The 12,433-nt window shown below is 43.4% G+C and overlaps 1 long non-coding RNA gene across 2 annotated transcripts; it reads left to right on the forward strand.

Moving 5' to 3' along the window:
* The first annotated feature begins 202 nt into the window (after positions 1 to 202).
* LOC142922831 (uncharacterized) lies at positions 203 to 12,073 on the forward strand. 2 transcript variants are annotated; one of them, XR_012940376.1, is made up of 5 exons: positions 203 to 333; positions 1,190 to 1,348; positions 3,505 to 3,595; positions 3,809 to 6,865; positions 10,665 to 12,073. It is a non-coding gene; the product is annotated as an uncharacterized LOC142922831 (long non-coding RNA). The 2 variants fall into 2 exon arrangements; XR_012940375.1 differs by lacking the exon at positions 3,505 to 3,595.
* The last annotated feature ends 360 nt before the right edge of the window (positions 12,074 to 12,433 follow it).

Genomic DNA, 12,433 nt, shown 5'->3' on the forward strand with positions numbered 1-12,433 from the left:
AAGTGAAAACACCCCATCATGCTGTCAAACCCCCCAATGGTTTTAAATGTGAGGTGGCTCTTTCACTGATAATGTCTTATTCGCGAAAGTGGCCCCCCTCCGAAAATGAGTGAATATCCCTGTTTTAGGTCAAGGATTGGCCAAATAAAGTAGGTATTATTTGCTTATGTTTCTAAATGTCCGTAATAAACACTATATTTATGCCACCAGCTGAATGAGTGGCAGGAGGACTGGGTGACGTTCTTCTCACGGCAGCGACTGCAGCTTCAGCTGGACATGATAGAGAAGGACTACGGTGAACGGGAAACCCGCGAGCTCTGGTCTCGGCTTCAGGTTCGTAAGCTGTTTCACTCTCGCCCTTAACCCTTTCCTGTTCCGAGACGACTGCTCATTTCAGGATGGGTCTCGTTCACCGAATCTCGGGACGCGCAAGCGGTTCAGCGGTAATTTTATTTAGAGAGGAATAGCGCCGTTGTTTTTAAAGACATTGTACTCGCCACAGAGCACCGTAGCGACAGGACAGCACTCTGTTATAGCTGGTACCAAACTGTGCTACACACCTTCCCGCACGGCCTTGTGGGATCCTCGGTACTAATAAAGTTTTTTAATATTTACTTCCTATTACGTTCCGATGACGTACACGAGATTCAGCGGTGAACGGGATGCACCCCGCAACTTGCAGTCATCTCGGAGCAGGAAAGAGTTAATACATGTAGCAGTGTAGCTCATCATGTGCACAGCCATATGGGAAACCCATTTGATCGCAGTGGGTTTTCGAGGTGACTTTAAAGGTAAAGTGGTGTTTCACACGCAGGCTTTCGCGACCAATATTATTCATGATAAAGTTTTTTTTGGCTTAGATCGTGTCAGTGTAAATGCGTCGTACACCCACATCCACCCAACACAGCCCATTAGTAATGTTTCTGACATGAACAGAACGTGCCATTTATGTTATTGCTTCGGCACTCTGGTGTGTTAGAGAGGAAACGCAGAACATTTTCAAACGAGTACGACCTTTCGCTGGTGATTACACCCAGCATCATCAAGCAATTGCCAGAAGCGTTCTGGCCTCTGGCAATTGCCTAATGGCAATTGGAGGTGGGTGTACGACGCATGTAAATTTATGCGATCTAACTCGAAAACAACGTTATCATGAATAAAGTGGTGTTGTTTTTTGCGTGGTGTGCAGCTTCGGTTGGGGGATTTTTTTCCGGGATGTAGAGGTGGTTCCGGCACTGCTCCACGGTGACCTATGGACTGGGAACGCTGCAGAGATTCATGAAGGGCCCGTGATCTTTGACCCAGCCTCCTTCTATAGGCACTCGGAGTACGAGCTTGCCATCGCTGGGTAAAAAAAGCTACAAACAACCAAAACAATAGCAGCAACTGCCGTTCACTGCCCTGTCTGTGGCATGCAAGGTTCATTCGTATAACCTCTGTGGCAAGGGCTGGCTCATTAAATAAATAACAGAGACCAGGTAGAGTTGTGGTTGAGATCTCTACATGCTGAGGTCTCCATTCTCTATATTTGCTAACTTACAAAGACTCATCCTTCCTTGCTAAGGCTTTTTGGGCAAATCCTGTTAAAGCTGATACGGTGCACAAAACAATAGTGGAACGATAAAACTCTTATTTATCCACGGCGCTTGAGGATGCTTGAATGTTCCAGAAACTCAGTTTATCGAACAAGGAACCCCTGGTTCAGAGACAAGTTGCCACTGATGTGCTTTACCAGGAATCCAAGCTGAAGATAATTCATTACACGTCAAATGGAATTCAAACCCTCAGAGCTGGGATATGCTTCAGTGAACAAAAACACATTTGACATTATGCTTACTGAGCAGCCATTGGTGACCAAGTTGAGACCACAGCATTCCTGCCCTCAATTCGCAGGAACGTTTGTTGATAGATGGCTCACTGAATTTTGAACGGAGGACCTCAATGGCATTGGCTCGGTGCTCTGACATTGAAATTAACCTCGAGCCACTCAATTACCTGCATTACGTTGAATTTGTGAAAATGTTCATTTTGATTTTAAAGCTTTCGTGACTGCAGTAATTCATATTCTTAGTTTTTTCGGTAAAGTCACGTTGAAGAGAAACAACAAAATAATAAAATATATATAACAACTAAAAATTCTCACGACGTTTCGACCATAACTCAAACGGTCGTCTTCAGGTGTGTTGGTTCGCATAAATTAATTTTTAAACGGCGCATTTATTTATTTATAAAAACCGTTAGCGCCACGCGCAACGATTTGGCAGTTTACCCAGGACTAGTCCATCTATATTCTGAAAAGTGGAGGGGGGAGACGAAATTTTGTATAATGTATGCTGTCTGAAAGCCACTGTAAGCGTGAACAATCAATTAAGACCTGAAATGGTTTATCAAATCTTTCCAATTATTGCTAAGATAGAATCCATCTTCTCGGTTGAAATTGTCTCTGTGCTTGTATATGTGGATAGCCTCATGAACGAATCTCTCATGGAAGCCAGATGGCTTACAAAGAACCTCTGTCTTGGAAAAGTCAATGTCATGTGAGCCTACTGAATTATAACAATGATCTGCCACGGCCGAGGTGTTGGTCCTACCGTGTTTAAGGTCTGCTTTGTGTTCACGAATGCGGTCCGAGACATGGCGTTTGGTTTCTCCAATGTAACTACTACCACAGAGGCAACTTAGTTTGTAGACACCAGGGTATTGTATGTCCGGAATCACATCTTTTACAGACGGAACCAGATCACGGATTTTATGTAATGTGTTGAAATGGACCTGGATCTTGTGTTTATTCAAGATTTTGGAGATCTTTTTTTGTGATCCCAGCAATGTAGGGTAAAGTGATGGTTTTGAAAGGCTCCTCAAGAGGGTTCTTCTTCATGGTTTGAGTGATAGCTTTGCGGATTGTATAGTCGGAGTAACCATTAGCCCTAAGAGCTTGGTGTACGTGCTTGAGTTCACTGCTTGTGTGTTCCTGGTCGGATATGCATTGGGCTCTATGATACAGAGTCTTGATGAGAGAATTCTTCTGTGATGGATGGTGGTGGGAATCCGGTTTCAGATAAGCATCCGTATGGGTAGCTTTCCTGTAGACAGAGTGGCTCATTGAACCATCAGGTTTAATTAGGACATCCAAAAAAGGTATCTTGCCATCTATTTCGACTTCCATGGTAAATCTGATGGCTGGGTGTATGGAATTGATGTGGTCGAAGAATTGGTCTAGAGCAGGCCGGCCATGTGGCCAGATGACAAAAGTGTCATCCACGTACCTCTTCCATAAGGTTGGGCGCAGAGTGGCAGTCTGGATGGCGTCAGTCTCAAATTTCTCCATGAAAATGTTAGCTATAACTGGAGAAAGGGGGGAGCCCATTGGGGTGCCCTCAGTTTGTTTGTAGAAAGTTCCATTCCAAGTGCAGTATGTATTGGTTAAACAATGTCTCACCAGGGGGGGTACCTCAGTGTTTAGTCCTTGATGAACTAAGTCTTCAATGATTGCAATGGTGTCAGGTACAGGAACCTTGGTGAATAAGGAAACTACATCAAAACTGACAAGCAGGTCGTCTGGGGACAGGGAAATACCCTTGATTGTCGATACCAGGTGAGTAGAATTTTGTTCTGAAGACGACCGTTTGAGTTATGGTCGAAACGTCGTGATAATTTTTTATTGTTTTATATATATTTTATTATTTTGTTGTTTCTCTTCAACGTGACTTTACCGAAAAAACTAAGAATATGTTGTTCATTGTTATGTTGTTCGTGCTGGAACAGCAGCATTGTAAGATTTTGAATGTTTGGTGTTGTTTGGGTACAGGATGTTCCAGGAGCTTTAGCTCTACGCTTCACTCATCCTACCACGCTCTCATCCCAAAGTCACAAGGCTTCGGCAAGAACCAGAAGCTCTAGCAACTCTTCCACTACCTGAACCACTGGAATCACTTTGGGACAGGATACCGAGGGTCATCCATCTCCACCATGCGCAGTCTCCTCAAGTGAATGAACGGTGCAGGAAATCGTGGGCTATGGTGTATGACTATACAAATTCTTATCGGCCATGATATACATTGTTGAATAAAGGCCTTCCCTAAGCCACCACTCAATCTCACAAAACTAGTCCATTTAAATGCTGTGCAATGCCCTAGGCATTCCACGTGAGTGTGACCGGGGGTCCCTTTGTTCCACATCCTGGCCGTGATCTCCACGCGAAAACTGGGTCAGTTAATGTCCGAATCAGAATCTTTAATTAGGCTGGACGAATCTGATGAGCTATTAAGCTCTTTTTCACAGATGTCCAGTCGGGGCGAGTCAGAAAGTTACAACAACAAACAACAATACAAACAGATAGGAGGGCAAAGTAAAGGAACGCGAAGCAAATTTTGACTTAACTTTCGTGACTGCAGGAATTCATATTCTTGGTTCTTTCGGTAAAGTCACGTAAACACCAAACAAAAACAATAAAATAAAGACCGCTTGTGTTGCGATTGAAACGTCCTGGGTTTTTTGCTTTTATTATTTTCAATTTATTTTTTATTTGTTTTTTTATTGATTTTTTTTATTTAATTTGAATTTTATTTCTTGTTTTCTATTTACGTGACTTTACGGAAAGAACCAAGAATATGAACGCTAAGCAAGTCATGAAATAAAAATATATAAGAGTTCAAATTGCATTAGTGCATCAATTCCTGCCAAATTTTTTTATCACCAAATGCCATTTTGGGCAAGGCAGCATAACAAAAACAATCCCAGATGTTTGACTAGTACCAGTTACAGTGTATGTTTTTGTTGTTGTTTTGCTATGGGAGTAAACCCTTGCAGAGAAAGGGACCAGAATTAGGAAAGCGAAGCCAGGCACTCCTTCAGAAGATGCCATGCACGGGCGTGACCACTGCACCACCCTGACGCCCAAACAAATGGAATTCAAATAATCTGCAATACTGGCAAATAAACCCTATTAGTATCAACCGAATGTCTGGACAATCTGACCCCCTCTACACAAGCAACAGCTGAGAGTCAACGCTGTGATGCTGTGCGATTGGTGCAAGTGACCCATCGTTGTGTTTTAATGTTGAGCGGTTAAACTTGCACTGTTGTGGGGTGAGGTCAAGGCCAATGGCTGCTTCCAGCGGTGTCAAGATCAGCGTTTTGAAGAGGCTCACGAAGGATGATACTTGGCAGTTGGGTGCAGTCTCCCTCCATTAACAACAGAGGGCAGAGGAGCGACGCTCACAACAATTGGCTGAGCACTGGGCGTATACAACGCATGAAGTCGGCAGCAAGTTTATCTCATGGAGTTGACCCGCACACGACAACTGGGTCTGTCCCGCATGTTCACGCTATAACGCGGTTGCCTTCATTTAGGGAACGCGCACCGCCATAAGGCGACTTTCTTGAGCTGCGCGGTTGAGCGAGATGAGACGGTAACGCGGCGGCGTCCCCCCAAGTTATTTGTAACCCAATTCTGACTGCGCGTGGACATTCATTACGGGGGAAATATTTTCGCTTAGCGCTGCACTTTTCAGGAACGCATCTACTGCGTTAAACGAGGACCCGTCGTACAGGTGCTGTGCACACTGTACTCGGAATCAAAATCTGTTTTGACCCTGGAGAAATCCGAAGCGCTATCAAGCTCTCACTCACAGGTGTCCAGTAAGAGGCGGTGGGGGGGTCACCAAGTGACACGCAGCTTTACCGTGGAGTAGACCGCGAGGACGCCAGCGTCGCCTAGGCAATGCCCCCCCCCTCTGGCTCTGCCTGCCTCGCTCTGTGCACGTGAGGTGTCAACCACGTGACGCGGGCCACTGCGCGCGTTGCGTCACCGCCCACCGTGGGGGGCCCCTCTGCTACGTCCACATCGTACAGTCGCACATTCATTAATAGTTACTCTTAATCATGTTTATGGTCATCGTCATTAAAGGTGAGTTTAATAATACTACTACACAATGTGTGCATTAATATATACGGCATGAATAAAATGCACCTGTAAATATTCTAAGTAAGTTTGACCTGACATTATTGCACAACAATTGCCCAGCCACTGTGGGATGTTTATCCTCCAATGTGTATCTGGCTCTGACCTGACTTATATAAAAGTGCAGCTCTGCAATTGCTTGGTCACACCACCACTGGTGAAAAGACCTTCATGAGAGCGAACTCTTTACGAGTATTTGGTCTACTTTTCCATATAACAATAGGGTTTACCCTTTCTGGCAATACAACAGGTGTCAAGATGTTAAAACACCAAACAGAATCCTTATTCAAGGAATCCTGTCTGCATTAACCACACGTACTTGTGGTGAACATGGAAACATGCTCTGATAATATATGCATTGTCTTTGAAACTGATTAGTCCACACCAGGAAGGTCCCATATTCTACTTTTCCACGTTGACCAGATGTGTTGGAAGAGCCGGCTGAAAGCCACACTTTGCTGCATCACACACGACTTGCCGATCAGCTAACTGTGGTGTACCCATTTAGCGACCTCTGGTCTGTGAGTTCAGTTTACTAACCATTAACAGCATGGCAGATTTCTAAGTGGCTTTTGTGACAATTCACCTGTGTCATTATCTCTTGCACAGCCTGAAATAAGTTTTGGCGTAAGGGAAGGAAATTATGACTCACCCACCTGCACCTGCCTTGTGCTCCCAGACACCTAAGGACCTTACTACCGCTGTGAGAAATTGACGGGCGTAGACTGCTGCATGGCGATGATGTATTCACGTCGTTCCTGCTGTTTTCCTCTTTTGTTAGGTGATGCAATTGGTGTGCCAACACCTCCAGATGCAGTTCCTGAAGGACGTGGGCATTCGGGACATGTTCGTTTTGCCTGCGAGTTTGTCCGAACACACAGGGAAGTCAGCCTGTTCATCGAGGTGCGTTTCCCATGTTTATTTAACTCGATTGGTCGTCTGTTTGCAAGGTCATGCTGTGCCCAGAGGTCACCCACTGAGTTTTTTTTACCGTAACATTACCGTCACTTGGGTTTGGTGATCGATTCAACAGGGCAAAAATATTTGTAAGAAGCGTAAACATGGCAACGTGATCATTGTCAGGCCACGGAGGACCTTCAGAATGCCGAGTATGATCTTTAAATTTATCCTGGGCTGGTTCGGGGGATATTTGAACAATTTGAATATTGGGGAGATATCGTCTTGCTACGGGTCTGAGTGAGAAGTCTCCCAGCGGTTTTTTGAGTCCATAATCGAGATTTTTGGGTTAGAGCACGTAAACATGCACTCAATGATACACTAAATATGCACTATTTATTTATATATACAGTGAGGCAAAAAAGTATTTGATCCCCTGCTGATTTTGTATGCTTGCCCACTGACAAAGAAATTATCAGTCTATAATTTTAATGGTAGGTTTATGTGAACAGTGAGAGACAGAATAACAACAACAAAATCCGGAAAAACGCATGTCAAAAATGTTATAAATTGATTGCATTTTAATGAGTGAAAAAAGTATTTGACCCCTCTGCAAAACATGACTTAGTATTTGGTGGCAAAACCTTTGTTGGCAATCACAGAGGTCAGACGTTTCTTGTAGTTGGCCACCAGATTTGCACACATCTCAGGAGGGATTTTGTCCCACTCTACTTTGCAGATCTTCTCCAAGTCATTAAGGTTTTGAGGCTGACTTTTGGCAACTCGAACCTTCAGCTCCCTCCAGAGATTTTCTATGGGATTAAGGTCTGGAGACTGGCTAGGCCACTCCAGGACCTTAATGGGCTTCTTCTTGAGCCACCCCTTTGTTGCCTTGGCCGTGTGTTTTGGGTCATTGTCATGCTGGAATACCCATCCATGACCCATTTTCAATGCCCTGGCTGAGAGAAGGAGGTTCTCACCCAAGATTTGACGGTACATGGCTCTGTCCATCGTCCCTTTGATGCGGTGAAGTTGTCCTGTCCCCTTAGCAGAAAAACACCCCTAAAGCATTATGTTTCCACCTCCATGTTTGACGGTGGGGATGGTGTTCTTGGGGTCATAGGCAGCATTCCTCCTCCAAACACGGCGAGTTGAATCATTCAGATGTTCATTGGCAAACTTCAGACGGGCATGTATATGTGCTTTCTTGAGCAGGGGGACCTTGCGGGCTTTGCAGGATTTCAGTCCTTCACGGCGTAGTGTGTTACCAGTTGTTTTCTTGGTGACTGTGGCCCCAGCTGCCTTGAGATCATTGACAAGATCCTCCCGTGTAGTTCTGGGCTGATTCCTCACGGTTCTCATGATCATTGCAACTCCACGAGGTGAGATCTTGCATGGAGCCCCAGGCCGAGGGAGATTTACAGTTCTTTTGTGTTTCTTCCATTTGCGAATAATCAAACCAACTGTTGTCACCTTCTCACCAAGCTGCTTGGCAATGGTATTGTAGCCCATTCCAGCCTTGTGTAGGTCTACAATCTTGTCCCTGACTTCCTTGGAGAGCTCTTTGGTCTTGGCCATGGTGGAGAGTTTGGAATCTGATTGATTGATTGCATCTGTGGACAGGTGTCTTTTATACAGGTAACAAGTTGAGATTAGGAGCACTCCCTTTAAGAGTGTGCTCCTAATCTCAGCTTGTTACCTGTATAAAAGACACCTGGGAGCCAGAAATCTTTCTGATTGAGAGGGGGTCAAATACTTATTTCCCTCTTAAAATGCAAATCAATTTATAACATTTTTGACATGCGTTTTTCTGGATTTTTGTTGTTGTTATTCTGTCTCTCACTGTTCAAAAAAACCTACCATTAAAATTATAGACTGATAATTTCTTTGTCAGTGGGCAAACGTACAAAATCAGCAGGGGATCAAATACTTTTTTCCCTCAATGTATACTAAATTCTTCTGTTGATATGTAAACTCTGACTTTAACATAGCCACTTCCGTGACCAGTTACATGCTAATTCGTCACATTAACATTATGCTAATCTCCCAGTTACATGCTAATTTCTGACTTTAACATCCTGCTAATCTCTCACATTAACATAGCTACTTCAATGCAAAATTATTCTGTTGATATGTAAACTCCTTTGTCAAGGCGCTCTGCTCCTCCCATCCAGCTTAAAATACGCTGCCAAGCTTAGCAGTGTTCATTGGAGCGCTGTCTTTCCGACAGCTCTGTTTCTTCCCCTGAGGACGGCTGCTTGTGTTGTGGCCAAAACGTCGTGATAATTTTATTTTATTATGTTTTATTATTATTTTATTATTTCCCTTTTACGTGACTTTACCGAAAAAACCAAGAAGATTAATCCCTGCAGTCACGAAAGCTTTAAATCGAGATCAACACACGTGGTAGGAAACAAGTATCGTATGTTATAATAACAATATAAACATGTAATATTCACGGCAATGGCAGTGTTGTTCAGCGTGCTCTGCTGTGGAAGCCAGCCACATGAGTTTGATAACCAGTCATGGCTAGTATCAGTGGAAAGCAAAATCTGAACTGGTTCAATGCTTCGCTGACCCAGACTGAGCAGTATGGAGTACTAATAAGTTAACCCGATGATACATTATTATTTGGCAATGCTGTTGCTGCGTTGGCAGTGGTACCCAAGAACAATTAACTAAAAAGCTCAACACATTAGTCAGTAATGTTGTGGCCTCAATAGACACAACATTATATGCAACGTTTCGGGCAATGGTCCGTCTCCCATTTTTACAATGAAAAAGGGCCATTGCCCAAAAGTCTACATTTTTCCATTTTTATTTAATTTTAAGGTCATTGTTATTTACGAACGTGTTGAGTTCCCATGATAATTAAGAACAAATTTTGGTAAGAAAAGTCCTGTTACTATGATGAATGTATCCTATAGACAAACATACAAATTCATCACAGGGTTGCCTAAAGCTTGCCAATAGAAAATAATGCCGATCAAGTTGTGGGCACCCGACATTCACTTGCCCTGCGGCCACTCCCTCAATGACACGAGTCGCATCGACTCAGGGTCCCGCGGGTAGTTCCACGACTCGGTGGTCCAGGAGAGTGGCACGAGCGATGCGGGCATCAGCTGGGGCGCCACAGGGGCAGCCACGCTTCGAGTCACTCGCACAGCTCTCTGTTCAGCACGACGTGAACGCATTCCCAGCCTTCTGATCTATGTGGCTTTTCCGAATGAAGCAAATTGTCACTGATAATTTAGCACATTTGCTAAGCTATTTAAAAGTATATATAGCGATTCATTTTATATAGCGTCGTTCATGATAATTGCATCTCAGAATTGCTGAGGAGCCAAAGACCAAGCTGGAATATTGCAAGGGAGGTGAGCCTGCGCCAACAATTGCCCTGCATTTCTATATATGTCCAGATGTTGCCAGCCAATTAGTGAGTGTATATATGTGGAAGGAAACTGGAGCACACAGATAAGTCACTGCTGAGTGCATTAATCACCCTTTGTGACATTTGTTTGTTTTTAAGTAAGAGGAGAGCGGAGTTTTAATGCCATGTCCTGAATGGGCCTTCCACAACAAAGTCCTCATTCAGGATCCCAGTCCCACAACATTTCAAGCCTGCCTCTCAGTTCTACTGCTCTTTGCACTGAACATTTAAACCTACTTATTGGACCTTCTGATATGCCTTCTTTGGTATCATGACATGCCATTTCCTATACTGGGTCATTGTAATCAGCGCTCCATCATGCCTCCTTGTCAGTCAGTAAACTTCTAACATTGGTGTCGTGTGTGTCTGTTGCAGGGATACTCTGGGGGGCCCTTTGTTTGCCAGGACTCAAACGGCCGCTGGTTCCTTTCTGGAATCGCCAGCTGGGGCGTTGGCTGTGCACGGGCTTACCAGCCAGGTGTCTAGCGCACCGTCGCCAAGTTCATGGACTGGATTCACCAGAACATGCAGTAGTCTCTTACACATTTCTGCACAAGCAGAATACTATAGACCAGGGATATAAATATTATGGGAACTATACATCAAAATAATTAATTAAGGCAATAAATATATTTTTCAAAAACTGATTTAAAGTTAATGTTTAAAGGTTAATTTAATGAGCTGAATACTATATTTTAACTGCACCATAATGCAAAAATGATTTCCAAGTGAACACGGATTTTGGGTCAAATCAGAAAAGTCTTTTTTTTACATGCGTTGTCAATAGCGTTTTTAACTTTTGGGTTTGCCACACATGTCAACGGGCCTGGCAAAGCAAACATGAGCATGATGTTGGCATTGGCAGAAGATGAAGACAGAGCTTGCTATTTTTCAATGTTGCTTAATTCTTTCAAAACTGACACAATGGACAATGAATGCACTGTCTAAATATTTGGCCCAACCTGATTATACATGATAGCAAAGTGATTGTTGTCCAAACTACGTATGATACATTTATATTCTTGTTTTATTTTGACCTGGGTCATCAACTCGCATCTCCCATACATTAATTGCCATGGATGTTGAGCAGTCGGGGTACTCAGAGGGGGTCTATTGGCCTTCTAGGGGACCACTGCAATGATCGGGGCATCCAGAAGGGATGATGAGTTCCACAGGGAGAACGTCCTTTACAGAGGTTGTCTTAGAGTATGTCCATGGCAAGGTTATTGGTGATTATCTTCACCTCCCCCGGTCAACACAGTCCATGAGTTTGTGAGTTTTGCTTTACTAACGACGTGAAAACAAGACTGGTTTGCACAAGGAGCCTGCAAAAAAATTAATTTAGATAACCTCATGAAATGTGCTGCATGGCACTTATCTGAGACGCCCCTTATCTGAGACGCTCCTGTGTAAATGGCGTGATATCAAAACCATTATTATAGTGAACTACATGACGCGTGTAAGAAAACTATATAAACATCTATTGGAAACATTTCATGAAAATATGTACAAAAATGAACACTTTAATAGTGTTTCATGGTATTCCAAAAATCATAGCATATTTGATTGGTTAAGATGGTTTACTGGTCGGGATGATAAATGGCAATGATCCTTCATCATGTAAAAGACTGTAAGCTGCTCTCAAAAATATATATATTTGAACATTGTATTCACACTCTGCAACAGTCTATTTTCCACATCAAACCATAATGTGTCTGTCGACTGCAATTGGAAATTGATGCATGCTTAGTAGCAATCGGGTAAATAAACATTGAAATGTGTCACATGTTCGTGTCTGGTGGCTTTTTGCTTGAGATTAGGGATCTTGTGAAAACAGTTATAAGACTTTATATGAAAACCTCCTCCACAGAGGCCGATTTTGACACTGTTGGTACAAGTCATCAAAGTCCAATTAGCTCCATCCACATCCTTCTGTACCACATCATTCCATCTCTCTTCTAGCCTATGACACATCCATTTAGCCCCATCCAGCCAAACAAGCTGTATCATGGGACCTTTTTCCAGAATCAGTGTGAAAAATAACAAAAGGTTTTACCCTTTCTGGCAGTAAAACAGGAAGTGGTGTTAAAATGTTCAAACAACCAATTAGAAACCTGTTGCAATGAATCAAGTCTGCATTAACC

Source organism: Petromyzon marinus, unplaced genomic scaffold, assembly GCF_048934315.1.
Source record: "Petromyzon marinus isolate PM22_M1 ecotype Great Lakes invasive population unplaced genomic scaffold, UKy_Petmar_22M1.pri1.0 PM_Scaffold_18, whole genome shotgun sequence".
NCBI lineage: Eukaryota > Metazoa > Chordata > Hyperoartia > Petromyzontiformes > Petromyzontidae > Petromyzon > Petromyzon marinus.